The sequence below is a fragment of the Plectrocnemia conspersa genome, unplaced genomic scaffold, assembly GCF_051122295.1.
Source record: "Plectrocnemia conspersa isolate PC_06_02 unplaced genomic scaffold, ASM5112229v1 ptg000003l, whole genome shotgun sequence".
Lineage (NCBI taxonomy): Eukaryota > Metazoa > Arthropoda > Insecta > Trichoptera > Polycentropodidae > Plectrocnemia > Plectrocnemia conspersa.
In genome coordinates, this window is record NW_028277167.1 from 5,322,379 (window position 1) to 5,343,782 (window position 21,404).

General features: G+C 29.8%; 1 protein-coding gene and 1 pseudogene across 14 annotated transcripts in view; both read left to right on the top strand.

Moving 5' to 3' along the window:
• Rbp6 (RNA-binding protein 6) overlaps positions 1 to 21,404 on the top strand; it is a 1,186,203-nt gene that overhangs the window by 185,021 nt on the left and 979,778 nt on the right. The gene's annotated exons all lie outside the window — the stretch shown is intronic.
• Positions 540 to 1,052, top strand: LOC148236421 (uncharacterized; annotated as a pseudogene).

Here is a 21,404-nt window from a genome sequence, read left to right on the forward strand (position 1 = left end):
TCTTAAACTGTTTTTTTCCTTCAAAGGGTATCTATATTTTTATGATATTGAATGAAACGGGACTATATGCTCAAATTGTGCATAATTATTACTTAATATTGTGTATCTATTATCAAGTAAAAACGATTAGAAAAAAAGAGCGAGATGCAAGCAGAGCTCGCTACATCGGAACATGGTCAAAGCGCGCGGTGTTAGGACGGCATCGCGCTAGACTTAACAGATTTAGGTTGTCAGTTATTGCTCTAAAACTGATTTTTTCGTTCAAAGGGCATCTATATTTTTATGATATGGGATGAAACGGGATCATATGCTCTAATTGTGCATAATTGTTACTTAATATTGTGTGTCTATTATGAAATAAAATAATTATAAAATTTAGTACAGAGCACGCTATATCGCTCGCACTCCTAAAATGAGCGATTGACAACTATCGACCTGGGTATCGACATTTTTAGCGGCAACTCAAATAATAATATTAGTCTCTACACATTTAATGTATTTTATTATTGTATATATAAATATTATATAAACATTTAAAAATGCCAAAATGTCTCAACCGCGATGCTAATCTGGAAAATATTTGCAACTGCCTAATTGAATCTTTATTGAAAATAAGTTTTAGTGGTCTTCCGTTTAATGAAAAGGTAATTATTATTAATAGTCCAAAACCCACATCCCATTTGAACATCCAATCTAAATCTAAAACTTTCAATAGTGAATTATATGATAAAATTAAGTGGATTTGTGGATGTGCTCATTTAGCAAAATTATTTTTTTGGCCATATTTATTATTTTCTCAAGAGCTGAATATCTGGAAATTTTGATATAATGATTTAAGCAATTTAAGTTAAGCTCGTAAAAGCCACAAATGCTCTTAACCTCACATATGCGCTACTATACAATTACAAAGATTTGGTAAAGAAAATCGTATCGAAGATTTTTTCAGTGTTCAATTTAAGGCAAATGTTGAATTATATAATAAGGAAGTTACTGCGAACAGATATATTATTTCCAAATTATTTCAAGTGATTTGCTTTTTATCTAAACAATAAATTTCTTTTCGAGTATATTCTGAAAATAATAATAATACAGTAAATGAAGGCAACTATGCTAAATTATTGTATTTTCTAATCGAATCAGACACATTAAAAAAAGTGGGAATAGATTGTCAGCTCTCGCATTAATATCAATCGAAAAAAAACTTTTAGACAAATTAAAGAAATACAATATATTATATTATATGATGCGGTTATTTCTGACTTTTGTAAGAAGGAGCGTCGAGAGAAATTAATTTTCAAAAAATGAATACATACCTAATATGTTGATAAAATAAAGAAAATAAATTTAAAAATATAGTTTTGTTTCCCCCCCCCCCCCCCCCATTAACCGCACGCCACTGATTCCCTAATTATCAATATGTAATAAAAATATATTTTTTTTACTATTTCCAACGGAAAAACGTCATTTGAAAATATCGTAAATTTGGCATATATAAATTAGATTTAAATAATATTTTTCATATAAATAAACTTGAAATCATCGACATTATACTTTTGAAGGTCAACAACAAGAACAACAACAACAACACAAGGTGACCTTCGTGTCACTCTCGCATTAAAATAAATCGAATTAGAGATAGATTTTCTAAAAATAAACAAACAACTTGCATTAAAATGATTCGAATTAGAGATAAATATTTTAAGTCTAGACAAATGCAATTTGAGGTGAATGACATTTGTTATTTTTAATGAAGCATAACCTTGAATTGTCTGGTTGCATCTAAAAATATTTAAAAACAATACCAGTAGATATGCGACCTCGGTCGTAAACGGGCGAATAAATTCTTTTGTTACATTTTTCTCGAATAAGTGTTCTCGATGTTTTTAATTAGCAGTGCATTATAAAGTGATAGTGTAATTTAGTGTATGTGTTAGAATTAAGCAGTGTATAATTCAAATTAGTGTTTAGTGCAAGACCGTTGCACCTCGCGGGGGGCGGGGGGTGTGACGCCGCGCCGTGGCCCGCGAGGATATTTACAATTCTATGCATCGTGCGTTTGACAAGGTAATGTCTTTCTAATTTTGTGTGTCTTTCCAATATAGTTAACCCTTTGTGCTAAAAAGTCGACAATTGGTCGACATCGTATTCCAAGCGTTGCAATCAAAACTTGAAATGCATTTATTGGCTTTGTATTGGAGCTAATTTTGACAATTTCAATTTATTAATGGTCGAAAAACTTGTGGTAAACACATTTTAGTAATATTCAATTTTTAACTTTTGCAAATAAGTCAATAATAAGTTTATTGTAAATTTATTGATCGGAACATGGCCGGAGCGAGCCGTGTTAGGACCTCATAACGCTTACTTGACAGTTTTACGTCGTCAATTATTCCTTTTAAACAGATTTTTTCCTTTAATGGGTATCTATTTTTTTATGATATGGGATGAAACGGGACTATATGCTCTAATTGTGCATAATTCTTACTTAATATTGTGTGTCTATTATCAAATAAAAACGATTAGAAAAAAAGAGCGAGATGCAAGCAGAGCTCGCTATCTCGCTCGCACTTAAAATGAGCGATTGACAACCATCGACCTGGGTATCGATATTTTTGGCGGCAACTCAAATAATAATATTATATTACTCTTTTCGAGCTAGTAAATTAGTAATCTGTGTTTTAATTATTTATAAATACGTACATTGATTTCTTTTTAGAAATTATTTATATAATTACGAATGACGTTATAATAATGGATGTTTAAGAAAGTGACGATGAATTTGATATAAACCGTGTTATTATTACTGTGACAGTAATAGTAGTAGGAATGATATTTAACCACTTAAAATAAGATGGATTATCCCAATATTTGATGCAAATAATGAATACGAATCCTATTAAAATCTTAAATATTATGACAATTAATTGGTATGGTGCGCCAAGTAAATATTGTTAACCTAGTATAAAACCTCTGCACCAAGAAATCCGTTTACTGTCCAGATACCCAGAGACCTGAAACTATAGAATAATATATTGATTTATATTAACACTAATCAATTTACTGAAAGAGATTAGCATAATAGTTTATTATTATTATCTGTAATAATAAACGCTAATAAAAATATTGTTTCTAAAACAAGTTTATAGATGGTCCCCTTTTAAAATTGTGAATTGTACAATTTTTTTTATATAATTTTCATTTAATTTATTTTATAAACACTCTGGATTAGAGTCTCCAATTACTCGAACCATCAACTACTCGAGTATCGAATATTAAAATTTTAAAATACTCGAGTACTCGAGTACTTTCGAGTATTTACCAAATGTACAAAATAGCTATTTTTTAAATTCGTGCACATATAAATAAATAAATAAAATACTTAGTATGTTAATTTTTACAATTATTTTAACTTCACGAACATGCTTTTTAAAAACAATAATGCAAAAAGTGTCTCGAATTTAATATTACTGCTAACCTTTGGTTTTATTATTCCCGTTATGGAAAAAACCCTTTCCGTTGCTGTTGATGTTGGTCTTATTATCATTAACGCGTTGGATTAGGCTTCTAATTTATATCTGTTCGCTTTTTATAGATATAAAATTTTTTGAACTCTCTTTTTATGTTCTCTTCTTTCATTCCCTTCTCTGCTTTTCTCTTATTTCCTTCGACTATTGACAAAATAGCATTTTGTAATTCTTCTTGAATAGATTTTTTTTTCTTAACAATATACAATATTCTACTCCTTCTGATTAATGCGAAGAATTTAAATCTATATCCTTCGAAGATGTATTTGGGTGAATCCCTTTCACTCTAGAGCTAAACGGTTCGCCAAGAACTGACTTTACTTTAAATGCCTTTAAAACACACAATTGTTTTGATTTATATTTTAAGCTGAGGGATCAGTATAAACAATTTACAACACTTTACGCTACAACTGCATAGTCATAAAACCTAAATTTTTTTTAGATATTTCATATTGTTCATTGCCATAAATTAGATAAGTCGGGACTGTCGAACAGAAAACACAAAAGAAATTTCTCCGTCGTACCCACTAACATAGCCGACGACCGGAACTATGCAACTATGGAACTATGAAAAAATTATACCTGATAGTAACCGCTCTAACTCGGGACTTCGGGCATAAACGCCAAATAAAAGCAAGACGTTAACCTTTACCGGACCGAGTTAAAGTTATTTTTGTTTCTGAAATATTTCAAATTTTTTTAATTTCGAGTATTAATCGAGTAATTTTCAAAATACTCGATTATCAAGTACTTGAAAAATAGACAAAAATACTCGAGTATCGAGTACTCGATTACTCGAATTGGAGACTCTACTCTGGATTGATAGTGCAGCAAGGACACTTAGTACATCATAGGAAATCAAATATCTCATATGTTTTTAATGCGATTCAACGAACTGAACGTAATTATTTTTTAAAAACTGTTTTAATAAATTCCTAAATATTTTGGTATGTCCAAATATGGTTTTAATTTCAAATATATTTAGGGAATAACAGTATTTTCATATTTCCAAGGTATCGGATTTTGTAATAAGAAATTACATTTTTGTCTTCCACTGGAATTAATGTATAATTGTCAATTGGAGTTTGATAAGTCTTTGTAAGAGATTTGATCTTTTCATTGAGCAATGTTTCAAAATGTTGTAGTGCTTGTTCAGCTGTTATGTAAGTGTAATTATTTGATTGCAAAACATTTTATTATTCTATTTTAGTGATTATTTTTAATATTTTTCTTAAAAACCACAAGATTTTATGTCTATTTTTATCATCCACATTATAATGCCTAGAAATACTGGGACGATATTCGAAGCTAGTTATGGATAAAAAGGATATTTTGTTAAATATTGTAAATTTTACAGTATTATTTATAGTAATCTTCTCGCATAATTGTTTTAAGATTCGATTTCGATTTCCGAAAGATATTTAAAATACAGAATTTTTTTGAGCGTCGAGGCGTATCAAAGTCAAGTGTATCTAGTCCGGTTTTGTGCTGCGTTATATACACCGTCATATGCGTAAGTTGTACTTCCACTTTAAAATGTACTTTTTTTAACGTTTTTCAAATATATTATTTATATTTACATCTGTATTTGTTCTATGCAGACTATTCATCAAAACTAATTTTTCAGTCACTTAAACATAGCATTGACTGCTTGAATAAATAATTTGTTGCAAACTAGTAACTCACTTAGTAATTTACTGTTTGCAGAAGTCTTTTAAAATGGGTAAATACTGCTATTATTTATACCTAACCCTTTACTTATACTTACTTACTTACTCGGAAGTCGTAGCTCTCGACCGACTTCAGTTGAACTTCGGTTCGGACAACTTCCACAGAGTGTAGTTCAAGCATTAGACAACACAACTATGATAAGATTGATTTATATGTTTTCGGACGCTTTATGCTTTTTTCTATTTAAATCTTAATATATTTTTAAGTTATTCTGGTAATAATTAAAACGTTTTAAAATATAGTTGAACTAATTTTAAAATATTCAATTAAGAACAACAAAAAAAGCTCAAGGAAAATATTAAAATTTAATATAATAACTTTAAATTATATTCTTTATTTACTACACTATAAATATAACATAAAATTCACAATGATTCACGTATAACACATTACGTAAGTAATGGTTTTAACATAGTTAATTATTTCACTTTTTTTATATACGTATATATATATATATATGTTGAAATAATTTAGGTATACTATATATAAATATGTATAGATTGAATAATTGGTTGATAAATACAAGCACACATTGCACAAATATTAATATGATTTAATTGTAAAATATCACTTTTTCTTCAAATATTATATTATATCTATTGTAACGTTAATCGTGTTGTGAAATTTAAGCGAGACTTTTATTTCATTCTGTGCTAAAAATATCACAAATACGAAAAATAAAAACAACAATTTGTCAGTGACTCTTTTCAAAGTAAAGTTAATCTACAAAGTGTCTTTGTTTCAACCAAATAATAAAGTTTTAATAAGAGAGTTTCATATAGTTAAAATAATAGTTATTCACTAATTAAACAGAAAGATTTTATTTGTAGACAACAGTGAAAATGAAAAAAAAATAAATGTATTTTTTGTGTGGGTGATTATTATATTATACACTAATTTTACTCATTTTCAATTTTTGTATTTCAATGAGCCCACATATTTATTTCGTTGACTAGATATATTATTCTTACGCGATATAATTAATTCGGCTGTTTCTCGAAATATTAAAAATTATTTGTTTGTGGCTTATAGATATTAAGGATTTGATTAAAACTGATTTTATGATTTACAATAAATATATTATAATTCTCTTTAATTAAATATTTTTTTAAAAGATAAATTACATATATAAACTCTTATATGTAATTATTTTTATAGAATTATTTACAGAACACAGCTTCATTTAATAAGACAATATTTTCATAGCTTAAAAAATGCTATTGCTGATAAAAACAAAATCTTAAAACATCGACTGTGATCGGAGAAGATCGGCCAGAAAACTGATCGATCCAGACTGAGTCGTTAAAATCTTATGGTTTGTTTTAAACTAATCTAAAAGCAACTTATTGGGCAGCAGTATTTTTTCCATTAAATACAAAGTACGTCGATACCTCGCTAGTCCGCACCGCCATAAATCGTTACCTGATCGTAAACATGCATAAAACCAAACTACGGGATAATGAAAGCGAAGCGGGGAAAATCTCTCATTAAAGGTTAAATCATTTCGACTTATATTGCCAGCTAGCAGAGATTATATGTATTTTATATACCCGATGCAATATGTGTATATATTGTAGCAGCACAGGAGCACGTTGGATTCGGCCGAACGCCGGCGATAAAATGTTGATTACAACTGCTTTTATTACGTCGGATTTATGGAGCGTTTCGAGTGCAGATGTATTCGAATAATCCCCTCGAATCAAACAGTTCCATTTTTAAATTTAATCGGCTACCAAGTAGCAGCGCCGAAGAAGGAATATTACGCCGAGTTTACGGCGCGACGTGCCCGGCGAAACAATGGCCCATTCCGATACTAGTACTCAATATTTCACACAAAATGCTTTCTTGAATGGTCCAATCACACACAAAAGTGTTCTTTTTCGAAATACATAAGCCGCGCGCGGGCCCTTTGACGGAGCAGATTGCAATGCGATTTTTTTAGAGTTAATACATGGCGGCTGTAAAACATCTTTGAGTTGCACATGCGTTATAAGGCATGTGAAAAATCTTGAGTTTTATTTAACTGTATTTTAATTGCGACTTGATTCGTATTTGCGTTTTGTTTTAAATTCAAATAAAAACATCTTGTCGTTTGTGTTGTGTATAAATTGAACATGAATAAAAGCCTGCGAGGATCGCATAAATAGTACTCTCTAAAACTCAATATTGCAATCCTTTGTAGAAAATATTTCCATGTATGCTCCATACCTCCAATTCTAACAATTCATACTTTGCGATACACAGAAGAATGTTTGTGTCTAGGATTTATTAAATATTGTGTATCCAATAAAGGATTTGTGACATATTTCAGAGAAATCGGTTGCATAGCACAACTGCAACTAAAAGAGATACACCCATAGATGGAAAATTTCATCATATTATTATTTGCAGATTTTATTGTTAGTCTTAAAATCAGAGGGATACAACATGATATCCAATTGACCAAATAAATAACCAAAACACAATTGGTATAAAGCTTTTACAACTTACTGCCTCCTGGTATTCTTTTATATAAAAATATCGCCACAAACCTAGCATATTCGTTTAGATTTGTTCAATCAGTTGTACTGTTAACGCTGAAATCATTCAAAGGACCATATCAAAATTATGAAAAGGAAATAAGCAACTAATAACAATAAAAACATACTCAATACTACAATTGCGTAATTTCGCACCCACCTATCTGCTGGCACATTATTCACTTGTAAGCATCAGAAAAACTACCCTTTTGGTCGTAAGGAACGCGCGATAGACACTGCGTCTAAATTAAGTTCACATTGCAGTTTCATTTATTCAAGGCGTAAAAATATTTCGTTAGTTGAATAATCAAGTGATGCAATTGGCCCACCAACATCCGCATCTGTAATTCGATTGAGCTATTTAAATATGTAACACTTTGTCAGATGATCACACGATTCGAGGCAATTCGAGATTAATAGCAGGTCATCCAGAATAAACCACTTCTCCTTAAGTACTCATTCTATAAAATGAATATCTCAGTGGTAATTTGTACAAAATAAAAATAATCTGGTAATAGCTTTTATGGTGTCATTTTGGATGCAAAGTCACACCACTTATATTAATTTATTCGACATTTGGTTCAGTATTGAACTAGAGTTAAACTCACATTTTCGCTGACTATATATATTTATCAGGGCTAAATGTAATAAATGATTTGTGGTATATTTTAAAAAATAGGGTTTTTGACAAAAAAAATACCCGTTGATTCAATATTACAATGCAGTTTTCATCATTAGTCTTAAAATCAGAACCAAATCAAATTTGATTGCAGATCACAAGCATCAATTCAAGATCAATTTTTATTTTACGATTTTAGATCACATAAGCAATTCCCTCAATCAAAGATTTTAAATAGCATATAAATATGAATCTTTATTTAGTTTTTTGTATAATTTAAAAAAAATAGATAATGATATTTTAAAAAATTCAGACAAAATAAACATGTCTAAAAGAGATCTCGGTACGCGACAATTGGGCGACGGACAAATGGGCGATTCCGGTCAATTGGGCGATGGTTATTTGGGCGACGGTCATATGGGCGACAGAAATTAAAAAACACTTGCACGTTTTGCTTTATTGTAAATATTAATAAAATATATACATCAAACCGAAAAAGTATATTAAATGAAAAACAATTTTATTTACAAATTATTAACTCATATTACAATTATATGCAATACCACGTAAATATTCTATGATATTTTCTCTATTGTACCTCAAAACTTTAATAAAAATTTTTTGGTCTATTCTTTTCATAAAAATATCCATTCCAAACATATTTTTCCTTGTTTTTTTGACTTAATATGCCTGAATTATCCATTTATGAATAATATAAACTGTGTTAACTCAAATTGGTCGTTCTCAACAATGATCTATAAAAAACAATTATCTATAAATAACACATGAAATATAACCCACATGTGAATAAAAAGATACATACTTATTTTCTTGCTGTACTGATTTTTTTACCAAAAACACAATGACACTGTGACAAAGGGTTTTAATACCACGACAAAAATACTTTTCAAAGACGCAACGAAACTTTTACGAACGTTTTTAGTCAAAATTCAAAAGTATACTGAGCGCTAGTTATGGGTTATTATATTTATATATAACTACCCTATCTAGTTTTAAATAGATAACTGTAAAATATGCGATTTTTGTGAATTCCCAAAGTTTATTCTCACACTAATTTCCAAGGCGCAAAACATAAAAAAAATTCGCAAAATCCACGATAAACATTTATCAGCGCTAGTTCTAGGTTATTATATTTATATATAACCACCCTATCCAGTTTAAAATAGATAACGGTAAAATATGCGATTTTTGTAAATTCCAAAAGATTGTTCTCACAGTAATTTATAAGTCTCAAAATATAAAAAACTCGCGTAAAGGGCAAAATCCACGATAAACACTTATCAGCGCTAGTTCTGTGTTATTATATTTATATATAACTATCCTATCTAATTTGGAATAAATTACTGTAAAATATGCGATTTTTGGAAATTCCAAAAGTTTGTTCTCACAGTAGTTTCCAAGGCTCAAACCATAAAAAAAAATCGCGTAAGGGCCTACTATAAACATTTACCAGGTAGATATTTATAATAAAATTACCGACCTAAGCCTAAGTGTTTTATGATATCCGGTAACTCTCTTAAATTCTTGAATAAAAAAATCAAACTGTTTAAGTGATATTTTATGATTAAATAAGCACAAATGATAAGTAAATATATACATATATCTTTTGTAGGTATATTATATTTTGTTTAGACCGAATAATGTTTTTATCTTTTAATTTTATTCTAAAAAATATTACTTATATTTTCGTATGTACGTATATGTATATATATATATATATATATATATATATATATATATATATATATATATATATATATATATATTTTAATATGAATTCAATTATGTTAATTATTTAATTAATTATAAGATCTTGATTTGCATCACATTTATTTGTAATGCATTATTATTGTATCGCCCAAAAGACCGTCGCCCAAAAGACCATCGCCCATTTGTCCGTCGCCCATTTTGAATCGCCCATTTGACCGTCGCCCAATCGCCGTCGCCCAATTGACCGTGTCCCAGAGATCTAGTTATTTAATGAAATACTGTCTTACTGTGAAATTTTCCCTGATTCCTCATCATCTAACGATCCATTACAAATATTACAAAGCATGTTTCCAAAGTTTTACCATTGCCCTTATATTTTTTAACACTGCCAGTTTCCGTTGCCACTGGCGAAAGAAGTGATTCAAAACTCAAGTTAATTATAAAATATCTCCGATCTACGATGTCTCAGGAAAACCCAAGTAGCCTAGCACTAATATCCATTAAACATTATTGATGAATTCGCGTTTCTAAAAGAGTTTTTTTAAAAAACATAGTTATATTGTTATTTTTTGTTTAATTTTATAATATTTAATAAAGATTATTTTTGTTATTTTTTATTATACGTATATGTAAATATTTAGTAAATAAATTTTGAACAAACAATACGTTTTAAAATTAATATGATTAGTATTTTTTGTATATTCCTAAAATTTATTTCAACGAAATAAGAGGGCGGCGAAAAGTTGACTTGACTTGCAAATTCTCTGAAATTTCATCGATTCTCCTGGCTATATTATTTCGGCTTAAGCTTACACTTTTGATTTTTAAAAATTGTTCTAGGCACAATAACATAACATTCCGTAAAAGGTTTCGACTTATTTACAATGAAATACGATAATATATAGCTAGTCTTTACAGCAGCAGTATTTTCTTCAAGGGCTTTAAAAAACACAGTGTTGTTTTTTAAGGATTAACTTAAATTCTCACAATTTGTGCTCAAGAAATTTCCCAACATATTGGTTATAGACAATATTGTACTCCTTACAATACATATTAGACATAATATTTTATTCTTGCACGAGAGAATAAAAATATTGTATTTCCCATCTCTATTGAAAGTTACGGTATTCATCTTTAACTATTTTTTTCTTTTTCATACTTGTACTGGGCTCAGATATAATATTTATTAGTATTATAACATCTCTGGCGTCAATTCCTCGATTAGTGTTGCCATATTTTAAATTATTCTAAATTAAATAGTATGAAAATAAACGTAAATTATTTATATAAAAATAACAAATTATTAGTTTTTTAAATATAGGAATAAAAAAATCACAGCAGCCGGTGAGCCGCATGCGGCTCGCGAGCCGCGTGTTTGACATGCCTACACTCTGTTTTTTTCAAGAGACATCGCTTGTAAACAGTGCTCAACGCGTGACAATCACGTGTTATTCGCAAAAAGCTTCTAATTGGTTGTTCACTTGAAGGGATCCACCCCCAAAAACTATTTCAACAGGGTAGTATTGGTTTGCTGTTCGCGAGATTTTATTTGCGTGTGCATACAGTTGCCGAATTTTTTAAGTGTAAAAATGTCTTTTACGGACACCATTACTAAAATTAACCCCTATAGTCCTCCAAAAAAACGGACTAAAAGAAATCACACAAATATTAAAAAAAAAAACACTATTTTAAATATATATTTAAGGGAAATTTTGGAAAATCCCAACCAAATTACTGACAAAGTATCAACAAAGGCAGGAGTGTGTAAAAATTCAATTTATTGGATTATTCAAGTATATAAATATAATAACTTTAAATATTCAGAAATGTATAAATTATTTTATAGGGCTTTTGGCAATAACGCCAGAAATATGGAAAAAATGTGTTGAGCATGTTAAGGATATGGTTGAAATTTATATGTGGGAATTAGATAATGTGATAGAATTAAATATTCAGTCATTTTTATTAATGTAAACTAGAATTTATTCCTCAAATCGATTTATTTGCTTTATTTCATTAAATTTTTTTATATTTAGTATTTAAAATATGATTTATTTATAATCCTTGCCTTTAGTATTAGTTTTTACGTGTTTTCTAATTGTAAATGTTTTTAAAATTAATGAAGTGTTTTATTTATTTAAAAAAAGTCGTTCATTTTTTCTGATTCAGTTTTTCTGTACTCAGCGATCACGTGAACCCCGCGTGCATTTGTTATTGTCGACTGTCTCTTTTAAAAAAATAGACTGTAGTCTAGATTTAGTCTATGGCGTTAAACATCATTAAATTATATATTGCGTATACGTTTATGTTTGACAGATAATGAATCATATTAGTTATATCATATCAAATTAGATATGTTTCTATGTACAAATATATAGAAGATCATCCGCAGATATCTGATTAAATTTACTTTAAAGTGCCATTTAACGATTACGGTTACTTGGTCGTAACACGAATTTCATAAAGCAACATTACAAGAGTACAACGACACGTAATTCATTAAGAGGTCGTCCTCATTAAGCCCCGTACATTTAAAAGGCCCCGAGTGGATAGCGTGCTGTGGCACGATTAATTGAAACCGTTCAAGGAGCGCGGATTCGCAGTCGGTCCCACAAGTGAAAGTGTTCCGGTTTAATTTTCGCGAAAATTCACCGAAAATGTGAGGAAAAAATCTTAAGGTCGCTTGCGTGCCGGTGCCTTTCAGCGGCGAATTCTACGAAGGATTTTTTTTACTTCTCCGATCCCCGGCGAGAGATAAGCGGCCGATCCTTCGTCGCGATATTGTAAGGAAACTAAACAAATGTACGCCCATTTCTATCTGCGCTAATCTACCGCTTTTCTCGGCCGTAATTAATGGCGGCAATGCATGTAATGTCCGCTCGTATTTCGCTTTTGTTTCATCGGCCTAATACGCACGGAATATTAATCGCTTGGGGCGAACGTGATTTTGAATGAAAATTTTAAGGGGGCACCACACCTAGGACGTAAATTTCAGTATGGTTAGGGAAGCATTTAAGTGGTCGTAAGTGGAGCATACATTTTAAAGAATTTCTTTATTATGTTAATTGATTTAAACATCAGATTAAAGAGTTTCAGACTGAACTTGTAAATAGAAGGATCCTTGCTTTTACCTATCTCTCTTATTTTGTGTGTTTTATTAATAATAAAATACGTTAAAAAATATATTTTCTTATTATTGATGGAACAAATCTTTCCTGGATCTGTATCACACATGAGAAAAATATATCTTGATTCTCAATTAAACGGACGCCCCACAAAGAAATGAAGTGTGTAGGAATCACCATTAGATATCACATTTGTCGACACCGCGGGGAACTAATGATCCACTATTATCCACGTTCTCGATAATGATACGATCGAACATTAAGCCACCACCTACGGAAAATTGCTCTTGTCCCTACGCCGCAAGACTATATATCTATTTGTACCGAACGAGATTTATTGATGTGATCGCAGTCAGAGGTCTAAATGTGGCGACTATAAAAAGCAAATTGCTAAATAATGAAACACACAAAAGTTTTTAGAAAAGACTTTTGCACACCAATAATTATGTTTGGATAAATCAAGACTAGGGAATTGAATCTGAAAACGATCCTATGATTGATAAATTACGTTTTTTTAAACATAAATTTGTATATGTACTTAATTGTATTTATAAAATTGCTTAATCGATAAGGATTTTAAATAAGCATACTGGAAAATGGCGTATTGTAATGTTCGTTAGCTAATCTTTTAATATATTTTATATTTATTTCCCTAATATTTTTAGAAGCAATGCATCAGTTAAATCTGTTAGGATTCGTTTTCTAAATGTTTTTTTTAATAGCAATTATCTCTGTTTAATGCAGATTTAAACTCGTCATTTAAAGCTATTTCAATTATAAAATTGTCAAAGAAATTTTTAAGTTTTCATTTTTGGTCATTGCCCTGACTTTTTTGTATTCAATTTCAGTAATAAAAATCGTATCAGCATATTATAAAAACTTTATCACCTGGTTTTAACGTCTAATATAATATAATGGGTGATTAAATATTGCCACATATTAACTCACTCTATTTACTGTGATTTTTTTGCCAAAAAATATATGTAGTTTTACTATATTATAGTTAAGATGCTATTTTATATATTGTAAAAAAATTGTAATACTCTTATTACAATAAAAAACTAATTAAAATTTGATCCTTGAAAGAAACAAATAAATTACATCGAAGTTCATAAGCTTCATTAGTGCTTGTACATTTTTTGTTCTGCTATAGTTCTCTCATAATCAACATGATTTTTCTAAGACAATTGAACTGTTACTAAAGCGTAATTGCATATTCCGGTGACATGCTTCTGCAAAATTATAAGTGCTATTGCTTTCGTTTTTTGCTCTATGATAAGGAGACTAAATGTTAAAGGATATAATTTACAATTTACAAGTGAGATACGAGAGTGAGGGAGATAATGATATGGTTTTTCGCAAACTGAGATAGAACGAGTAACTCGGCTCAATTTCAGTATGCGCGTAGGTGTCCAATGGTCAATACGCATGACGAGCGCTGCATCGTGGTCACGTGGTCAAGTTATAATACCACATGCTTATCGGGGACTTCAACAGACTCTTACTGACATCTTTGAATATTTTGGGGCACCAAAATGGATTAAATATATTTTTGATAGTATATTCTTCTAACAATCTAACAGATATCGTTATTATATTTTTTTTCATATAAATTTAAATAATTAAAAAATAATTAGTGGTACTTGATTTTGTTAAAAAAAATCGTTTCAAATATCGTTATGTATTTTCCTAGATCGGTTTATATAAATTTCACAACAAAACGAATTCTTATTTAGAATCGATGGCTACAAATTCTAAGATAGTCACAGATGTGGTGTTCGTATTCTGAAGTATCATTTTTATGCCTTATGGCATTTTGCAAAAGCCGACAAAGATTTTGCGTAAATTGAATATTTACGACCGAAAAGTTTTCACTGATATTGAATTGGTGAGTGCCCACACAAACTTTTATAATTATCAGTAGCGGAATTTTAATAATATGACAATTTAAAAATAGCGATTATTTGGCACATTTTTCGATCACGCGCAAATATGCCAGCTGTACGTGACAGAAGCCGCCGTCCGGACGGCATATAAAATTTGCGGCAGTGTGGTCGCTTACTCGAAGTCGTAAGTCCCGGCCGACTTCAGTTGTAACTTCGGTTCGGATAACTTTTAGAGAGTGTAGTGCAGGCAATAGACATCTATATTAATATCACTAGCTTCAGTACAAATGTTTGATGATATCGGGTGACTTTTATGAGTTCTTAAATAAATGAAATCAAACGGTTTAAGTGATATTTTATGGTTAATTATACACAAATAATTAATAAAAATGGGTTTCATGATTATTACGCAAACGAAAATTGCGGATAGCGAAAATTTAAAACAGCAAAAATTACGATCATATATTATCAATATATACACATATCTATATTTAGGAACAAGTCAAAATATATATAAAAAAAATGTTTGCATATAACAGTAGTTATTAGAATTTTAATTTAAAAATATCACGTCAAAGACATTTAACAATTATATTAGTACATTTACATTTTATATAATTACACATTTTTTATTTGAAAATAGAAAAAATAAAAAATATACTTGACAATCAAACAATCACCTATGTTCAGAATTTTTGCTGTATGGAATTTTCGTGCTAATTATTTGTTAATAAATACACGATACAAATAAGATTTGCATTATAATCGTATCGCCCAAAACACCGTCGCCCAGTTGACTGTGTCCAAAATGCAGTTTTCTTCACAAAGTGAGAACCTCCTCAGAAGCTCTGCTAGTACTAGTTAACGCAACTTCATCTTCTTGAGGACGACGACCTGATACGCGTGGGAATAATTAAAATAAATGTTTCAGGGCTTTCAAAGCTACCTTTAGACAGTCTACAATATAAAAATCATAACTAACCCAGAAAATTATTCATTCCAGATTTTAATTCAGGTCTTTCTTGTTCACTACTTTATTCGTGCTCTTTTATAAATAGACCTAGACTATTTCGTTATCAAATTACCGAATTAAATATTGCGTTTGAGTTTAAACTGACAAATAAAATATAATTAAATAAGCAATATATAAAATATGTGTCGATAAAGTATATTACTATTTAAAAATCATGCAAAAGCAAAATATAGTTGTACATGTATGTAGTCCTAGTCCGAGTACATCATAAATTTTATGACGTTCGATTCACAACAGAAGCACCGGACATAATTGTCTAGCGCACGCGACAATTAACAACGACAACATCCCGTGCGTTACAATAAACGCTGTATTGTAGTTTCGTATTATTGTTTGCCATGAGTCGTTAAATCATCTTGTGCAAGATGACCCCAGTTTCCCAGAATAGCGTCACGTCTTTGCGTCATAAACTAATAACCCCTAAAGCTCGGCTTTATATAATAACGCATAGGTGTTAAGTCCGGCCGGTGACTTGTAATTTAATCTCGAAGTTTCGAGTTTGAAGAAGGCTAGGAAGTAGCGTAATACCATCGATAATAACTATGTATCATGTTACGGTAAATGTTAGTGTATACATACGTTTTTTTTAAAGTTCTCAAACATTATATATGATAGGTACATTTAAATTTATAATTATAACTATGGTTACCATTTTTCATAAGCGCTATTGTATTTTTTTTATATTGACATGAAGTATGAATATGAATAATTGTTATATTGACAAGTTGATACATGACAAAGTCTCGATATATTTATTTTTTTGCAAGTTTTTTCGTTCATCTCTTTCTCTCACTCGTTATTTATTTATTCTCATTGCTCGTCAGCTGTAATGTATGCATGGACGATTATGTCAAGCCGTCACGGTTTTGTGGAGAGAGGCATTGTTGCTCTTTTTTACCATCTTTTACCATCTGCGGTCACAGTCCAAGGCTTTGACGCATGTTATTATTGCCGCCATCTCCAAACGAGCTGAACATTATTTAAGAAATGACACCGACAATAAAACCAAGCAGATACCACTTTTTTTTGCAATTGGGTTAACTTTGTTGAATCTCTAAACAATATGACGTTAATAAATATCACGCCAACGTTAAAGTACCATCTTTCAAACGTTCTTGAAACCATCCATCATTCAGAAAAGTGTCGCTGCGTAGTTTAAAGTAATTTATGATTCAATTAATAGTTCGATGTCTTTCAGTTTTGAAGTGGACCCAAGTTTGCGCCAACCACTCGACGGTGTAATATAACCGATCGATCAATCATGATTTAACTACGGGTTGGCATTTATAAATAGTGCAAAGCGAACTAAGTGTATAACGTAACATAAAGTAAACGTTAACGATAAAACTAGTGTAAGTAATACATATAAGGTTCCCTGAAAAGGAAATTTTCAAATTGACCCTTCCACTTCAATTGCGTCACAAATGTCCACGATTAGGTAGTACGGGTTAATTCAGTGAGTGATTGCTTTGGATGCTATTTATAAACTAGAGCATATGATCTGATATTTATTTGTGCAATCAATACAGTATTTGAAAAACAAATTTTATAACTTATATTATCAGTATTAATATATAACATTCAATATGTTATTCACATTGAATTTAACTAACTAGTTATAAATTAGGTGTATTAGGTAAACCTGTTTGGAGTACGTTCGGGATAAGGATGCCGGTTTGTTATTGTGTGCGTGTACATGTATATGAGAGGGAGAAGCGATGTAGCGTGTACTTCGTTGTCTCGCTTTCTCTTTTAAGGACAGTCGCTGATTCGTCAACGCTAGTATTCGTCATTAAAGTGCAGTGTGGCACAGAAGTTCGATCTTCCCTAGTGATTTATTTTAAATAATGTTGTGTTGATATTGGTGTAAAACCCAGATATGCCCACTGTCCCATGGGTAGGTCACTAAACTCGTGCCACTGTTTTTTATTTATAAATTAAATTTTAAGAGAACAACATTTCTTAATTGATATCAAGGCTTCACTGTAAGTTATTCGTTCTTTTACCCGTGGATTAAAATATTTTAATTATTTTTCCATTAATCCGTACGTTGTTGGTTTTTTACACTATTCTCTGTAAGTCTTAAAAAAGTTATTATTCTTATCGTTGCGCCAATGATAATTTTTTAATTTATTCAATAAATTCTAATGATTTAATAGAGTCGTCGAGCCATTAAACAATCTGCGAATAATTTCTTTCCCCATTTTATATCTTTTTGCTTTTGAAGAATAGCTAAAGACTTCATTATTTTTTTGACTAGTGAAAGATTTTGAATTTTGCAAATATTTAATTAATGACATCAATGTCTGGTTTCTTCTATTTTATAATATATTTTTAATTGTCCGTTGAAATTTTCAACTTATCTCAGATGTATGTATGTTAAATAAACATATATTTTCTTTTAAAATAAAAAAATTAAATATTCTGAGCGAAATTGTTTTGAGCCACACAGTTCACGCACACAATAACAAACCGGAATCCTTATCCCGAGCGTACTCTACGATATTATTATATATTTATTGTAAATCTTCCATTAAAACATGAAAGGCTTTAGCTCAATGCATTGTAACGTGATATCATAATTTATAACTACTAAATAAAAAGTGAGATACCAGACAGAAAACAGTGACATTTATTTTATTAATTATAAACCGTTCTATGCACGAACTAGCTAGATTCAAATTTTTATTTATTTATCACGATTCATTAAGAAATCCTAATATATTGTAATTATATATTAATCACTAAATCTAATCTTCTTGACTAGAAAGAAAGGATTTTACCATAGGTCTTTCAGGTATTAATTATCAATTTACACTTCTGGTCTATCATGCTCATATATATTGTTATTAATAAAATTTAAATTTAAAATAATATACACTAATCAAGCAATGATAATTTGAGAAAACATGTGGGTATTTTGCATGCTTAAATTGACAACGAGAGAATCATTTATTTTGTATGTCAGTGTGTTATAAAGCGACTGTCTATGTGACTTATTTCTTGTCACTTTAAAAGCAATGCAAACTTTAAATTAAATCTTAAATCTAGGAGCACAATTTTAGAAATCAATGCAATTCTGTTTTTAAATGTACGTGTAGTAATCATATACCTAAATTATCAGCATATATTGTGATAATGTATATTTGTATATTGTAAGTACCTACTTAAATAATATGATTTAATGATTTAGTGAGTCAGAAAAGTGGGAAAAATTTAGTTGCATAAAAAAATATTTTGCTACTTTTTAAATCCTTTCTTTTTAATTATAATTAATAACCATTAAGTGTAGTGGAAACTTTTAAATTTTTAACGGAACTAATGTTTCAAAATTATATTCTGAAAAAATTATAAGATATATTAGGGTAATATAATATAACTTGGTATTTTTACGATATAGTATATATCGTAAAAATTAAAATTATAACACCAATCACCAATTTATTAAGATCAACTTTTTTTAAAAAGAGTTACTATACCAGATTATCATTAAATCGTCTATACCAGACCTCAGATTATCAATACTTTTCTAACGATCGTCCATAAATTTGGTACATTCGCCGAGCGGCATCATAAATATCGCGATTATACGCCACTCGTTCGTTTTTAACTATACACACCACCATCATACCTAAGTTATTATACGGCTTACGTGTTATGTATCTGAAGAAAATTTGATTTTTATAGTACGTTTATGCCAATTTTCGTGATGGACGAGCCCCTGCGGGGAAATTGTCATCGGTAAAGTACGACGTTCTGTATTTTTTTACCGCTCAACTCCGACAACGTTGTTTGTTGTCGATAAACGACACTTTGTGTAATATAACTGATTTATTTACAATATATTGTTGTGATATCGAGGCAAACGTTGACCAATTTTACCTTGATTTATGGTTAATGTACGTGATTTATAATTGTTTCGGGAATTGAATACGCGCACGTACATTGGCGTTATTAAATTATTAGATCGTATCCCAACGCTATCATTTAATACGATGATTAAGAATAATCACGTTGTAGTGGTTGTCAAACAGTGGTTCTCAATTTTTTTGCTTTGCTGAACTTTCAGTATAATATAAATAAAAACTGGACTTTGAGAACAAGAAACTAATAACAAATAAAAATTAGTGAATTATTTTATATAATAGTCAGTCAATGAAATATATATTACAAAATTATGTAATTGAGTTTTTTTATCACAATATAATGCATAAAATACGCTTTAAACGTATAAGTAAAAAAAACAAATTACTAAAACAATTCTTAGTAAACGTGTATCAAATTTTATATAATTTTTATAGTTATTTTATATGAATTTCTGTAAATTATATGATAATCTAGAACCCATAAAAACTGAATTTGAAATTAATTTGACATATTCTTTGATGTCAGTCCTGCTTTGGTGCAAAAGACATACCTAAGTACGTCTTTTGTTAAATCCATTTCGATATTAGAAATAAAATTGGGCCCTAAAATTTACAATAACTGGAATCTTATCCACCTTATTCTCAAACTACCATTATTTATTTCGAACGATGATACATTTCCTAGACCAAAAAAAATAAAAATGCAGATGATATGAATATAAGGCTATCGGTATATTTTAAATCAAAGCCCTTAACATTTTATGTACATGGAATTAAAATATTGACTGTAAAGTGGAAGAATCTTGGAAAGGAAAAGCATTAAAATATAAATAAGCATTTAAAAGCGTATTTAATAGACAAATTTATATAAAATTAAAACCAGCTTAATTCATTTTAATGTATTTTTTTTATTGTTTAGATATTTTTGCAATTAAAAGAGGTATTTTAATACGCACTAATACTAATTCAGGCTAAACTTAAATTTATAAATATTATTAAGACGCATTCATATTTCTTTGAATATTTTTGCTGTTGTTTTACTTTACACATATTTGTATTATATGCATTTTTGAGTCATAAAATCACTATATCAAGACGAAAATTAAAACTTTTCCCAATAAAATATTTTTTAACTAGACTTTATTACCGCATTTTCGATGCATAATAATAATTTCCATTTGCAAAGCGTTCCTTGGTAAGTAATACCCGAATTCCATCGGACTTTTCGGTCAAACCCTCTGCTGATATTCGTTGCCTTTTCGGTACAACTAACATAGTTTCGGGATGAGTCCATCCGGTCATGAAAATTCATCGGTTAACAGCCGAAAAATGGGTTTATGAATATGTACATATATGTATAATATATAAAT